Here is a 15,656-nt window from a genome sequence, read left to right as displayed (position 1 = left end):
CAGTCCATGATGAACCCAGCAAGTTTTAAACTAAAAGTAGAAAGTGGCCATCCATCACCCATCTATGACTCTCACGCACGCTTGAACCTGGGGAACACACTTTTATCATAACTTGAAAAGACGAGCCACCTGCTTTTAGTAAAGAACCTTGTTTAGAAAGACGCACACAACGCTGCACAGAGGAATGGTTTTCCTTCCTTCCTTCCTTCCTTCCTTCCTCCCTCCCTCCCTCCCTCCCTCCCTTCCTCCCTTCCTTCCTTCCTTCCTTCCTTCCTTCCGTCCGTCCGTCCTTCCTTCCTCCCTCCCTCCTTCCTTCCGTCCTTCCTTCCTTCCGTCCGTCCGTCCTTCCTTCCTCCCTCCCTCCTTCCTTCCGTCCTTCCTTCCTTCCTTCCATCTGTCCTTCCTCCCTCCCTCCCTCCCTCCCTCCCTCCCTCCCTCCCTCCCTCCCTCCCTCCCTCCCTCTCTCCCTCCCTCCCTTCCTTTCTAATCCTTTCTCTGGTCACAGACTGCTGGTTCCACACTTTAAGCAAGGCCCTCAGACACGGTTAGGAGGAGCAAGGAGCTGAGGGTAGCTGTGCTGTGGGCGTCTGCATTATACACGGGACCCTGTGGAACACATGTGACTCATCTGAATGCACCGCACTGCTATTAGTTTCCCGCAGAGTCATCAAATCATTCTGAAAACAAAACTAACTACTTAAAAACTTATTAAATATATCCTATAAAAACTAGTGTATCTACTTCTTAAAAATAAGCAGTGCTCTTAGAACATGGAAGTTCTATAAAGAAATTAAATTTCCTTAATATTACCAATTAATTAAATTAGAACTACATAAAGGATACAAGTAAGTCTTTAAAAAACACATAATTAAGTTAATTTACTTAGTTTGGTAAATTAGAGCAAACGGCTTTTACTTCATGCCTACCCAAGCCCTAATTTAATAATCACCGGCAATAATTGGGAACCAAGAAGACAAGACACTGATCTGTCAGTGTGAGAAAACCCTCTTCTATCACCAGAGGACAGCAGAGTTGTCCCTTAGTGTCCATCATGGATTAGTTCCAGGCACCCCTGGGATACCCAGTCCCTCACACGAGTCAGAGAATTTTCACAGACTGCATACACATCCTTCTACAGTTGCTATGCCGTCTGAGCACTGTTTGAGTGGACACGGATAGACGCTGTCTGTGTAGACATGGAGAGAATCTGTCTGTGTAGACACGGATAGACGCTGTCTGTGTAGACATGGATAGAAGCTGTCTGTGTGGACATGGAGAGAATCTGTCTGTGTAGACACTGATAGACGCTGTCTGTGTAGACATGGAGAGAAGCTGTCCGTGTAGACACTGTGTGCTGTCTGTGTAGACACGGATAGACGCTGTCTGTGTGGACATGGAGAGAATCTGTCTGTGTAGACACTGATAGACACTGTCTGTGTAGACATGGAGAGAAGCTGTCCGTGTAGACACTGTGTGCTGTCTGTGTAGACATGGATAGACGCTGTCTGTGTGGACTTGGAGAGAAGCTGTTTGTGTAGACATGGATAGACGCTGTCTGTGTAGACACTGGTAGACGCTGTCTTTGTAGACATGGAGATGCTTATCTGAGTCTGTGGGCGAGGAAGGACACTGTGTGCTGTCTGTGTAGACACGGGAAGATGCTATGTAACGCGTGGATAAACACAGAAAGACACTGAGCAGAGAACCTTGACGTTGGCACCTAAGGTTCCCAGGGTCCATTTGCTCGTTTCTTCTCCAGACAGAAGCACCGGCATGGAAATGGTGATTCTGTGCAGCAGGGAGGGCTCAGAGAGATGAAGTCACACATTTGGACACAGTTCTGATCCCTTACCCAGTCTCCTATGGTAACCCTGAGTGATGGAAACAGTGTGCCCAATGGAATTCCCTCATCAACATTCCATCATCATGATGACTCTGCCAAATTTCAATGCAGCTCTTGGTCATGGGTCTTATACCAGTACTAGGAACCAGGCTAACTGGTCCCACTGCAAACACATCCTATGTAACTCCAGACGGGTCTGCAAGGCTCTGGGTCAGCATCTGCCTAGGAGATGAGCTCCCCTCCATCACGACTCCCAAGACTTCCCTCGTACCACACAGCATTTTCGTCTTGACTTGAGCCTGCTTCTCTCTAGTAGTAAGAAGCAACCACTTGTTCCCTCCCAAGGAGAGAGAAGGCATCCTTTTGCTCCCGCTAACCCTCCTGTCTGCCTCTTCCTCCTTCTCCAAAAGAAACCGCCCCTTTTCTCTCCAGTCTCAGGGCCCTGCTCCTCCAGGGCCTTCCTTCACCGTCTGTTATGGCTGATACAGGACACGTGGTTTTCCCAGTTGCTAGAAAATGGCGGAAACGACCAGTGTTGCAAAAGCACACAGACAGAAAACACAGTGTCTGAGATGGAGAACATTTCTTCGGGAGGCCCAGCATCACCAGAATCACACAGAAGAAATGAATGAAGAACGTACGAACGCCTTTAAAAGATCCACAGGACTAAAGGACCTGGGCCGTGAGAAACGAGGTGGACAGATGCCTTAGGAGACCTGCCAGGGACCGGACCCCAGGCTTCTGTCAGTCAAACTAGAGCAGAAACAAGTGAGAAATCACCCCTAGCCCCACCCGGGAAATCAATATTCATCAGAGAATAGGCCTTAAGATGCCTTCAGTACTGCCAGGGGAACACATGCACTTTAAGATATTTTCAAGAGGGAGGAGTGCGGGGGGGGGTTCACCCCCATAATCCTAGCGTGTAGGCTGAGACAGAAGGGTTGTGGGACATTTGAGGCCAGCCTGGACTACACACAACAATGAAACAAAGAAAAGCCAAGTAAACATATTATTGGGAAACGACGTGACTTACTTTGCGTCTTTTCCTCTGTGTGTGTGTGTGTGTGTGTGTGTGTGTGTGTGTGAATGTAGCCCATGGAGATCAGGGCAAACCCACAGCAGAGAAAGAAGATGTGGGGTTTAGACGTTGGTTCTGGAGGCTGAGGATGATTTAGCCTCAGACCTTAGCAAGGCCAACACAGAATGCACAACACGGAGGACGGAGTCCCAGCAGGGGCCCAATCCCGGGGCTGTGATAAACACATGACACATACAAGAAGACTTAGAGAAACTAAGTGCCACCTGCGAAAGCAGCCTGGACAGGCAAAGCGCAACGTGACACGGTGTGAGTCGGTGTCACCCAACCCTCCTGGTGCCGGGACCCTTTCAGACAGCTCCTCTTGTGGTGACCCCAACCATAAGACTATTTCATTGCTACTTCATAGCCCTCATTTTGCCATTAAGAATTGCAATACAAACATCTGATACCGGGCCGCTGTGGAAGGTTTGCTCAACCCCCAGAGGGGTGGAGACCCACAGGCTGAGAACCACCGGTTTGGGCGGCGACTGGCGTGTGAAACAGGCACACCGTCTTGCTCCTTCCCGCCCAGAGCCATGGGTGGCTCGGCCCTGTGGAGTATGTGTGCCTTTGTTCAGCTAGACACGCGCAAGCCCTGCTTGCTGACTTGCAGGCTTCAGAGAACTTAGGGGCTCGCGCTATCTTTATGCACTGCCCGCACCTGAGCTGGCCCTGAGTCCTTCAGGCTCACACCTCTACCACCCCACACTGGGGCCCCGCACCTGAGCTGCTCCTTCCAGCGGTACTGCCTTGGGGACGTCCAAAGGCTGGGTTCCAGGTGGCCCCCACAGACAACTAAAACACCTATGAAATACCCAAGAGACAAAGGCCTGCTAGAGGACAGCAGGGACAGGGGGTCTGGAGCCGTGCACGCGTCGTCAAGCGACATGACAGACATGACGAAACAAGGCTGTCGGTCAGAGTCCAGGGGACAGCCAGCATGGAGGTGAGCATGACCCGGGAGATGGGACAAGTGCAATGGAAATGCAACCCTTGCACCACTCAGACCTGTAGCTGCCGGGACAGACCCCCGCCCCCACTGCTGCCCAACACGTACCCCACATACATACATACATACATACATGCATGCATACATGATTTGAATAAGCAAATGCAATCATGCTGGACTCTGGGGTAACTGGAAATGGAGGCTGGGCACAATCTGGAAACCAGATCCCGCTTATCTGATTGAGCACGGAGCTGGGATGTTTGGCCAGAGCCTTCAGGAAGAGTTGGTACAGAAGGACAGACATCCGCTTGTTCTGTGTGTCAGCCTGCCATGCCGACTCGTGTAGGAGGAAATCAAGAACGGCCTTAGACCACAGGTCAGTCAGTCCCTCCCTGTGAGCAGCCAGAGAACCCAAGGAAGAGCAAACGACACATTCCCCCACAGACGCAGTTGCCACAGACAGCTGGGGGGGGGGGCTAACCTAAGGTCAGGTGGGAGCATCCACTCTGGCCTCAGAGGCATCCCTCTGTGGTACTGGGTGGGAAGGAAGGAGAAGGTTTTGCAGGTAGCAAAACAACCCATCCTAAGGATGTGGGGGGGGGGCAGGGGCAGAGGGGGGCCACACCTTAACTCTCTGCACCTTCATCTGAGAAGAAATGTCACCGTGGGCTGCACCAGCGTCGTGGAAGCTCCAGGTAGGTTAAAGAGAGTTGGCGCCCTCATTGAGTAGCAACAGATAGTCAATTAAGAATGACGACATTTGGTGGTGTGTTCTTGTTAAAGGTGGGTCAATAAAAAAATGATCATATTTAGTGATGTGTTCTTGTTAACGGTGGGTCCCTGAAAAGACTTTTGGCTGCCTGTTCAGGACCCACATGAGAGTCTGTTAAAAACGCAGTGGCTGGGGTGAGGAGACCAGCCAGTCAAATAAAGTGTTTGCCCTCCAAGTATCAGTTTGATCCTCAGCATCCAAGTCTCAAAAACGAGACAGAGCTAAAAAGCCAGGTGGATCCTGGGACTCACCGGCCGGCCAGCCTGGCCTACTTGTGAGTTATACAAGTCAGCGAGAGACATCAGCTCAAAACCAGAAATGGGGATGGTGTCTACAGAATGACACCTTAGGCTGACCTCTGCCTTCCACATGTGCACACATGCACATACACACCACACACATACACACACGCACAGGCATACACACACACACACCACACATACACATGCATGCACAGGCACACACGTGCACACACACACAGGCACATACTCTCCCGCACATACACACACACACACACCACACACATACACATGCATGCACAGGCACACACACTCACACACACATGCACACACACACACACACACACACACACCAGAATCTAAATTTTGCTTCAGTTCTTTATGTGATTCTGACACACCCTCACTATGAGACCACAGGATAGACGGTCCAATGTCCTCCCCAGGTCTCGTGGCACGTGATTCCAGGCATACGTTTACCAAGCCCTCAGGACCAACTCAGTAATGATGACCTAGAAGAGGAGCAGAGGCCGGCAGGATCATGGCACACGAACTTCGCCTATTGTATTTGAGCTGCCAGTTCAGTCATGGGCCTGAACACTGGAATCTTCGTTCCTTTTCTTTCAAATTACCGTTCCACTCTGTGAACCAGCCGAGAGGAACACATAGCATCAGCCATCATTTGGACAATCACCACTCCACCAGGCGTCAGGACTCAAGGGGACAGGGTCACACCAGCTCTGTCAGACCCCAAATGCCCACAACCTGGATTGCCTCAGCATCTTAAAATAACAGATAAGTGGCCAAGGACTACCAAGGAGAAAGGGGTGGCTGGCACTTTGCTCTAGGGGATAAGGAGAGTCCAGTGGGACACGTCAAGCCGTCTTCTCTGTCATCAAGTGTACAGAGGCGAGGCTGCTCCCCGGGGTCAACGGTTGTCACGTCCTGCAGCTAGCCCTGCTGGCATGCAGGCCTGACAGTTAGCAGGGTCAGCACGAATGGAAAGAATGACAATGTGTCCTTCTACCTTCCTGAGGCTCGGCTGATATGGAAACTGGCTGGCCTGGCGGTGATGGAAAGTATGAATCCATTCTTCCTTAGGGTTGGGTGACTGAATGAATAACCAGCCCGGGGCCCGTGCTAAAATATCACTGCAGCTCACTGTGCTGGCTGGGGTCCAGCTATGTCCTTCCTTGGAGCTTATGGGACCTGAGTGTGTGGCTCTTGGGTGTGGTGGCTGCTGGTGAAAACACCCGCAAAGCACCCAGCAGCAGGCAGCATAGACTCTTCCTGCCGCTCCCCACCTTGGTGCTGGACTCGGGGGGCTCTTCGGAGCTTGACAGTTCTCGTCTGCTCTTAGGACGCCTCTATGGCTGGCTCAAGACTGCACTAAGCGTGGGACTCAGAACGAGCAACGCCCCCCCCCACACACACTGGAAACCCAGCAGAGCACCAGGAGGCCCATTCTGCTGGGGATGGCTGTGAACGGGGCTGGGGACAGTAGTGAGAGTAGCTTCAGGTCAGGATAGGTAGCTGCCACTCCCAGAGATCAACACCTTTACCTCTAACACACACACACACACACACACACACACACACACACACACACACACACACACACACACACACACACACACGTGCGCGCGCGCACACGAAAAACAAACAAGAAAACCCTAACCCTGACAAGGAAAATGAGAGCAGTAACGGGCATTTAGGAGTTGGGAGAGCGGTGGGTAAGTGGTGGATGAGGGAGCAGACCCAGACCTGAGGAGCAGCGCCCCCTGGAGCGAGCAGCCCCTCAGCGGACGGCAGGGCTGACCTGTACTCAGACACTTAGCTTTTTCCTGGGTGTGTCCCAACTATGAGGAAGGCCCCCAGGCCTTTCCCAGCTGGGGCGGGGGGCTCAGCTCTGTGCTCTCAGCCTCTGACACCTCAGACTCTCTGGAGCCACAGGAGGACACTTATCAGTGTGACACTGATTCAAGATCCAGGTGTTGTCTTAGGTGCTGGGTGCTGGGAGGCCAGAAAGACAACTTCCTGGGTGCAGCTGACAAGTAGGCGATGGTGTTCTGAGCTGTCAGGAGGTGACCCATGCCTCAGGACAGTGGAGGACAGTGTGCTGCTGGAGAGGGAGCCGAGAATGCCGGGCTCCAGAAGCCGTCTGTGAGGAGCAGCAGCAGCCTGGAATCCCAGACAGCACCCACCACGCTGGAGCAGCACCTCATGGCACGAGCAGAGTTGAGGGGCTCTGGGGGGCAAAGCAGCCAGTTCAGTCACGTCCACTGGCGCTCGGCGGCACGCCGGGATGCCCTCAGTGTGCTGGCAAAGGGGGGGACCGGCATTTCAGGGACAGGAGAGGTGATGACAATCAGGAGGCTATGGCTGAGAGGCCGAGAGGAGCTGGAGAGACAGCTCCGTGGTTAAGGCGGGCTGTGTTTACAGAGGACCCGTCCAGCTGCCAGCACCCACAGTAGCTCACAGCTGCCTGCAACCCCAGTTTCAGGGAGTCCCAAAACCTCTTCTGGCTTCCCTAGGCACTGGGCATACAGGTGGTACGCGTACACATGCGCACACACACACACACCACACACAACATTCACATGCATAAATAAAATATGTATTTTTCAAAGAGATGTTGAGGCTGTTGGAGACTGGAGAAAAAGCTCAGAGCTGAAAGTCCTGTGCTGAGGACCTGGGCTCCCAGCACTCACAGTGAACAGATGACAGCCTCCATTACATCGGCTCCAGAGGACCTGATGCCTTCTTCTGGCTTCTGTGGGCAACTGCACTCGCATGCACCCCCACCCCACCCATACACACATACACACACTTTTAGAATAGAGTGTGTGTGTACGCAGGCAGGGGCCGTGGAAATCCTCAGACACGCAGTAGCATTCCACGTGAAGCTGTGTGAGGGTATGGGGCAGGAAGCCAAGGACCAGCTGCGTGGACACCAGTATGATTTTAAGCGCATGCGAGCACCTGCTACTTACTTCAGACATAATACTGTTTGCTAGTGAAGCCCTGCAGGTACTCTGACTTCGCCCTTGGAGAGCTCATGTCACCACCACCGTTGAGTTTGAATCCACGTCCCTCTGTCCCCAGTTACAGATGGCCTCATGCGAGGTCACCCTCGGGCCTCGTGTGTGAATACCTGGTCCCCAGCTGCCCCACTGTCTGGGGACGCTGTGGGACAGGTAGCCTCGCTGGCACCTGTGCATCCCTGGGGGTGGCTTGCTGGCACCTGTGCATCCCTGGGGGTGGCTTGCTGGCACCTGTGCATCCCTGGGGTTGGGCCTGGGAGGCAACAGCCATTTCCCATTCTAGCCGGAGCTTTCTGGTCTCGGGCCTGCTGAGACCTGTGTCTGCCACCACAGACGAGCCCAGCTTCTGCCGCTGCTCCTTCCATGTGTGAGACCACGAGGCAGGGTAAGTCCTCATCCCCTAAGCTGCAGCTGCTCCTCCACGACTTCCAACCCAGCACGGAAGCCCTCACTGCCAGGGCTGTGGGCTGAGTGTCTCCCGTCTTCTGAGGGGATATGTTAGGACAGGGTCACTAAGTGGATCTGGACTCTACCTGTCATCCCCACAGACAGAAGAGGCTGGGCACACAAAAGTCACTGGGAATCCGTGTATAAGGATGAGGCAGACAAAAAGCAGCCTGCTCCACGGCCAACAGAGAGGCCTCAACCTCCTGGCACCAGAGCCGTTCTTTCTGTGAGTCGCGGCCAACTCCGAGGAAACCGGCGCTCTAATGGTTAACATGGTGCCCACAAGAAGAAGACAGGCACTTTGTTCTTGCAAAGGTGCCTGGAACACACCCCTCTGGCTAAGGGGTTTCTGCTGTGACTCGTTCTTCAGCAGTCGCTGAGTCGCTGATGGCTGTGGAAAGCCACACTCTCTGTCGGTTGCTGAATCCAGTCCTGCTGATGTTAGCGCTTGTTATGGTTTCCGTTAAATTGCCTGGTGAGCGGGTGTAATGAGGGGCAGTGGTGGAGGGGGGCCACCAAGGACGCAGGGGGTGCAGGTCAAAGGAGGGGAACACTCAAAGGTCACCATTCCCTGAACACCGGCTTACTTTGTGTCTTCAGAGGAAAATCACAGGTCCCCAACAGCTTCGCCTCAGACAGCAGCCGGGGACAAAAAGCAAGTCCCAAGTGAGGGTCATGCTGCAGAGTGTCGTAGTATTTTATACAGACTGTACACGCTCTTACTAAGTCACTTAGCAGTTACTCTTGTCTAAAATACTTAAAAAAAAAAAAAGAAAAGAAAGGAAAACCAGTGGCAAGAGTTTAAGAACTTAGTTTCTAAGGATTACCTTTTGGCTGACTCTGGTGATCTTTGCAGGCTCTACTCTATACCAAAGGGGGAAATGCTACCTGCACGCTCACTCATTAGCTAGAGAAGATAACAAGAGACGTCGGTGACAGGAGGTCTACACACGCCCTGCATTAAATCAGACACATGGGCTGCGAGGTAGCATTCAAACTGAAATCCTGTCTTTAACAGCCAGGTTACTGGAGGAGGGAAAGTCGTTGTTTTCAAAAGTGCTTGCTACAAAGGAAGTAACCCAGACCAGACCGCGAGGCAAACGGAAGGCAAGCGGGTGACACGTGGGGTGGCAGGCCAGAGTGGCAGGCAGTCACCAACCACAGGTGCGCAGGACGGCTGTGTCCCACGGTGCCCACGGGCTTGGAGCCAAGCGAGGGCGCTACAGCCTGGGTCCTCGGTGCCCTGCAAAGGCACAGCTAAGGGTGGCTCTGTGGGGAGGAGCTGGACCCTGGCCATTCCCCTTAGGCTGCTTTCTGGCCTTGAGTTAGTGGCTTTGCTCTACTGTGCAGCTCTCCCCATCGCTGCCATCCAGCACCCCACCCCCCACAAGAGAAAAACAGGTCGCCCTGATCAGAAATGCGGCTGCTAAAACTGGAGATGAAAGCGAGCTTTCTCCTTACAAGCTGAGTATTTTGGGTATTTTCTTATAGTCACAGAAAGCTGACAAAGAGAGATGCATTTAATAATGAAAACCCAAAGGGTCATTTGGTTTTTTGTTTGTTTGTTTGCCAATCCTAAGTTTGTATGCACCTGATGAATCTGTAGCTTCAAGACTGTACAGAGCAAAAGCCGGCAGAACAGGAGAACGAGCAAACTGGAATCACGGCTGGGAGTTTAAACACGTTTCTCTTCACACGGGAAGTCCCTCCGGCTGTCTGTCCGCAGGCTGATGCTGCCACCCCTAGCTCCGCTGATTCTCAGGTCTTCAGACTCTTGTGGGGTCACACCACACCTGTCTGGGTCCCCTGCTGGCGGGACACCAGGTGTGTCTCCACAGGACACCTCTACCTGCACAATCTCCGTGGATCTGTTCCTCTGGGTCTGTTCTCTGAACAACCGTGCAGACTACTGAGTCCTCTTCGGTCCTGCCTGCTGCCCTGGGTTTACTGCCTTCTGCTCAAACCAGCGTCACCGCTGGCTCACGGCCGCATTGTTCTGCTAAAAGTCACCTGCTCATGTCCTTCACTCACGGCAATAACCACGTGGCAGTCACATATTCTGAAGTAGCCTCCAGCTCTCACGGAAATGCATTCTGTTTTGTGCTCCTGTGACTTGGTGGATGAATGGTGGAAAGTCTCACGCACTCCAGGGCAGGAGAGAGCAAGAACAGCAGGCTCCCAATCCCCTTCTAAACCGCATCTCTGTGAGCGAATGCTGTCCCTATGTCCCATCCCAGCACGCAGGAGCAGCAACAGCGCTGGCACCTTCCCAGGCTCTGACCCCGGGCCACTGAGCTTTGCCCATTGCATCCCACTGGGGCCTGGCCTGTGGCTGGTCTGTCACATACTTGATGGTCCCTGAGTGCAAGGCGCTCTCAAGGAGGACTAGAAGAGTATCTGCCCCATGCCATCATCCCTCGGTACCTGCAAGGAAATGGTCCCAGGTACCTGATGTAGCATCTGAAAATAACCTACGCACATCCTCCTGAATTCCCTAAGTGCCCATGCTGGCTCGTGGCTTTTCAGCCAGGCAGACAGTGCCTGATGGTGGTACCCAGACACATGGCCACGCTCCTTGGTCCTGTCACTGGATGATACTAAAATAAGATAAGGCTCAGTAAGTCCTAGGGTCAATTCCGGACTGCTGTCCTGCACACAGTACCGGTGAGCTGCTGAACCAGGTTCAGGCAGGGGGGCAAAGTCCCTTTTCCCAGGTCAGGGCACAGATGAAAGTCAATACTAAAATGGGACGGTATGTACCAGCACACCCAGGCGCAACCCCTGACCTCCGGCTTCATTAGACCCACGCTTCTGGGTCGGGAAACATCATTCAGTATCAAACCACAGGTTCAACCATCTGTACCCGTGTTTCCCAATTCTAGGGGGAAATGAAAACACACTTCCTGGCTGAGGTCATCTCACCTCTGGCCAGGTTTTCCTATGCAATGTCCCCAGCGTGCTCTAGCGACTGACTCTGAGACATTAATCTACAATTATAGGAAAACCTGGTGGCTTGACTTGGTTAGCAGACAGGAGCCCGTGGGTGGGGCCGTGCGCCTAGGTCCACGGGAAGGGAACATGGATAGGGACTGTTCTGTTGCTCACCCGTGTTCACGGCACGGAAAAAGAATGCTTGCGTGCTCCTCCCGGAGACAAGCTCAACCCTCCCCTGCTATGTGTCTACAAAATCTGCCCCCTACTTCCTGGAGCTGATGGTCTCCACCTTGCTAGTTCCCTAAAGCTCATTAGAGGATGAACTCTGAGAAACCTGATCAGAGGGCGGCACAACAGGGACACACCCATTTTCTGGTAAAAATGCCAAGTAATGGTAAGCTCCAGTGTTTCAGCCTAATTCTCGCCGGCCCCCACCCAACTTCCACCTGTTGACGGCACCTGAAACTGCCGGGCCAGGGTGTCCCTGTATGATTCCCTCAACACACCGGCCGGGCCGTCTGGAGACTCACTCTTCCATGTGGGGAGTTAGGATGCACTGTTAGGCAAGGCAGATACACCTGCCATTTTCCTCATCACTAACAGTGGCACTCAGCAGCCCCGACTGGCTGAGCCTACTTCCTGGAGCAGTGAACTATCTGCAGGAGACAGGAGTGACCGCCTACCTTACAGGACGCTCCCCACTGCTGCAGGGAGTCCAGAGGGACTAGGCTTCGTAAGCAGATGGAAACGGTCTGGAATGCTGAACTAGGTCCTATCTGCCCTCAAGGGCAGAGCAATGGTTTATGCCCCAGGGTGACCAATGCCCCAGCCAGACCCAGAGTTCTACAGTAAACAGGAAGGCAGGTTAGTGTCCACTCACTTTGAAGTTCTGGAATCAGAAGGGAGGGGAGGGGTTAAGTGCTCTTCCACGTTTATTCAGCCTCGAGGGCAAGCGACAGAGATGTTCCCTGCAGACTGACAGTTTTAGCGGGTGTCTCTGCTGGCGCTTGGACCAGATGTGGACCTCCTAGGACAAACGAAAAGCAGCTGAGCAGATGAAGGGTCTGGGCTGTCACCCACAAGGGGCAGCAGAGCCACAAGCAGACCACGGGGAGAGAACTATCTTGTAGTCTGAGAAAAATGGCATTCTGCCGCAGCACAGGGGCCCGTGGGCCCCTAAAGTGTAATGTGGGGGTGTCTCAGTTTCTTTTCCTGTCGCTAAGATAAAACCCTGACAAAAGCAACTTAAGGGAGGGAGAGGGTCACGGTCCAACATGGTGGGGCGGCCAAGGTGACAGCGGCTTCAAACAGCTGCTCACATCACGTCCACAGCTGGACGCAACCAGGATCCCAGTCAGGGAGTGGCGCCACCCACAGTGGGCGGGGCTTTCCACCCCAGTTAACATAGTCAAGATAATCACCCACAGGCATGCCCAGAGAACCTCACCCAGGTGACTCTGGATTCCACAAGGTGACAGTTGACACTGGCCGGCACAGGAGGCACGGAGCAGGACACAGTGCAAGGGACTGGAAGTGGACAGTGACAGAAGCAGCCAAATGCTTGAAAAAGAAAAACTGTAGGTTCCAGTTTTCAGACATGCTCCCCAGGCTTCAGAGTCCTCTTTAGGAAATAAGGAGTGTCCCATGGATCCTGGGGGTTAGACACAGGACCAGCCAGGACAGCAAGGAGTGTAAGAGCATGCACTCTGAAATAAGACAATGGGGGTTCGTAGCCGCCCCCTAACCCTGCCACTAACACCAAACAAGTGACCCTCCCTCGAGAGGCTGAGATGACTCCACCCAGAGAATTGGGAAAAGCTCAGCGGACACGCTGGGAGGCAGGAAGCGAAAAGGGTCATCTAAGAGGAAGGAAAAGTAACTGAATGTTGAGGCTCTACACGCCTCAAGGCTTTTCCCCATCACAGAAGCAAACTAGAGCAGCAGCAGCTGGAAGAGCAGAGCCCAGCCGAGGGAGACCCTTCAGCAACGCCAGGCCTGCCAAGAGCGCGCAGCCCTCACTCACTCAGCACCAATCCCCGGGGAGCGAGCAGAGCTGGGCGCTGCAGGTGGCTGCCGCTGAGGAAGGGGGACCGGGTCCCTGCTCACCCAGGATCTGACTTAACTGGCCACAGGTAGGCCATCACACAGGCTCTGCTGCCTGCTAGGGGCTCAGTGCATGGTGCATCGTGGGAAGGACACAGTGCAGGAAAGCTGTTCGCCTTACGGAAGCCAGGAAGGGGAGGAAGGGTGGAAGGAGGGGAGGGGGCGGAGGATGGGAGAAGGAAGGGGAGGAAGGAATGGAGGAAGGGAGAGAGAGACCTAAGATTCCGAGCATACACCAGCACGCCTGCTTTCCTCTCTTATCCCGTCACACGGACTCACGAAGGTCAGTGTCCCCAGTCAACGCTCACTGCCCTAGGATACACTAATAGATTTAGAGCAGGAGAACCCAGGAACAGACCCCACTGCAGAACAGGCCTTAGGATAAAGGACAGCCAGGAACAGACCCCACTGCAGAACAGGCCTTAGGATAAAGGACAGCCAGGAACAGACCCCACTGCAGAACAGGCCTTAGGATAAAGGACAGCCAGGTTCAGGACCTGAGCCACAGTCGGGGGACTCTGCTTACCAGCTCTACCTTGGGACAGAGTGAGGTGACTCAAGCTAAAAATTCAATACTTGCACAAACACTTGGGCCAACCCAGCCTCGAGACAGAAGTCGGTGCAGTGCAGGTCTGTTTGCTGTGCTGTTTGCTGGTGTGCAAACACGGGCCAGGGTCAGCATTCACACATTGGAAAGGGGGGGGCACGCATGTGGCGGGGTACAGAGACCCTGTGTTGAAAAACCAAGGGGGAATGAAAGCACTAGAAGCAAATACTCGCTGCACACACAGGACAAAGGAGCCATGTCGCATCTGAACTACAAACGGAGCAAAGAATAAGAGGTCCTGTGAGGCGGCCATCACCAGAGAGCCACGGGGCCAGGTGGAGAGACTATCTGTGAGCTCAACGAGAACGCACCGATTTTCTTCATATATGAACATAAATAAACAGCGCTCTTAACAAATTCTTAGTCACAGGCCAAAAACGCACCAGAAAAACGGTAAATGACATAAGCCATTTACAGAGACAATGCAACAAATGACCAAGGAGTCTAAGATGGGACACACTACTTAAAACAAGGAGGTATCCTTTTCCATCTGTCAAAGGCCCAAAATGGCAAGGGACGGGATTCCACGTGATGAAGAGCAAACTAGCATAGGCTGTCACACAGTCATCCATGCCTCCTGCCTCAGAGATGTGTTTACACACAGACAGACGCGTTTACACACACAGAGACACATTTACACACAGACATGTTTATACACAGACAGACACGTTTACACACAGACACGTTTACATACAGATAGACAAGTTTACACACACAGACAGACATGTTTACACACACAGACAGATGCACATTTACACACACATGGACAGACACATTTACACACAGAGACAGATATGTGTTTACACACATAAAGAGAGACATGTTTACACACATAGACAGAGACACATTTACACACATAGACAGAGACATATGTATACACATAAACAGAGACACGTTTACACACATAGACAGATCTGGGTTTCCACACAAAGAGAGGCATGTTTACACACACACAAACAGAGACATGTTTAGACACACAGACAGAGGCACGTTTACACACATAGACAGAGACATGTTTACACACATAAAGAGAGGCACATGTATACACATAAACAGAGACAGGTTTACACACAAAGAGAGGTGTGTTTACACACACAGACAGAGATGGGTTTGCACACATAAAGAGATGCGCATGTATGTGAGAATTTGCTGAGCACAATGCTGTGGTAGGAGAAAGCTCCCTAAAGCGCTACATGCTCATCAGTGGGCAGGGCTGGTCTAAGGTGGTTGTGTCATGGCGGAACCCCAGGCAGCCAAAGGAACGCAGGGTGCAGGCCACCACACGGGAAGACAGGCAGCTGAACAGTCTTGTCACAGCACTCCACAGCTTGTAAACATAGCACACGGTTCCAGTCACTACTTATCTCTACCCACTAGACTCCCAAACATGCATATAAACAACACACGACGCGTCCCAGACGCCACCTCTGAGGAAGGAGGTAAGAAAAGACCAAGTGGGGGTTTAGTGAATGCTTGTAGTTTTCTTTTTACGACGACTTTTGTAATTACCGAAATGGCGGCAAGGGACAGGACTCCATGACTAAACAAGTGCAGTGTCTACGGCTGGCACTCAGCATACAGCTCCCCAAATATCCCACCTAGGGCTACCAGTTATCTGTGCGGCCAGCAGGGGGCGGCAGGAC

The 15,656-nt window shown here is 52.8% G+C and overlaps 1 protein-coding gene and 1 long non-coding RNA gene across 3 annotated transcripts in view; one reads left to right on the top strand and one right to left on the bottom strand.

Moving 5' to 3' along the window:
• Nucleotides 1-15,656, bottom strand: part of Rcan1 (regulator of calcineurin 1) — a 71,415-nt gene that overhangs the window by 42,182 nt on the left and 13,577 nt on the right. The window lies entirely within an intron of this gene.
• On the top strand, nucleotides 13,129-14,370 carry LOC121141886. Its single transcript, XR_005878815.1, has 2 exons — nucleotides 13,129-13,435; nucleotides 14,198-14,370. It is a non-coding gene; the product is annotated as an uncharacterized LOC121141886 (long non-coding RNA).

Source organism: Mesocricetus auratus, unplaced genomic scaffold (genome assembly GCF_017639785.1).
Source record: "Mesocricetus auratus isolate SY011 unplaced genomic scaffold, BCM_Maur_2.0 Super-Scaffold_100008, whole genome shotgun sequence".
In the NCBI taxonomy this organism is placed as follows: Eukaryota; Metazoa; Chordata; class Mammalia; order Rodentia; family Cricetidae; genus Mesocricetus; species Mesocricetus auratus.
This window is presented reverse-complemented; position numbering and strand designations above follow the sequence as displayed.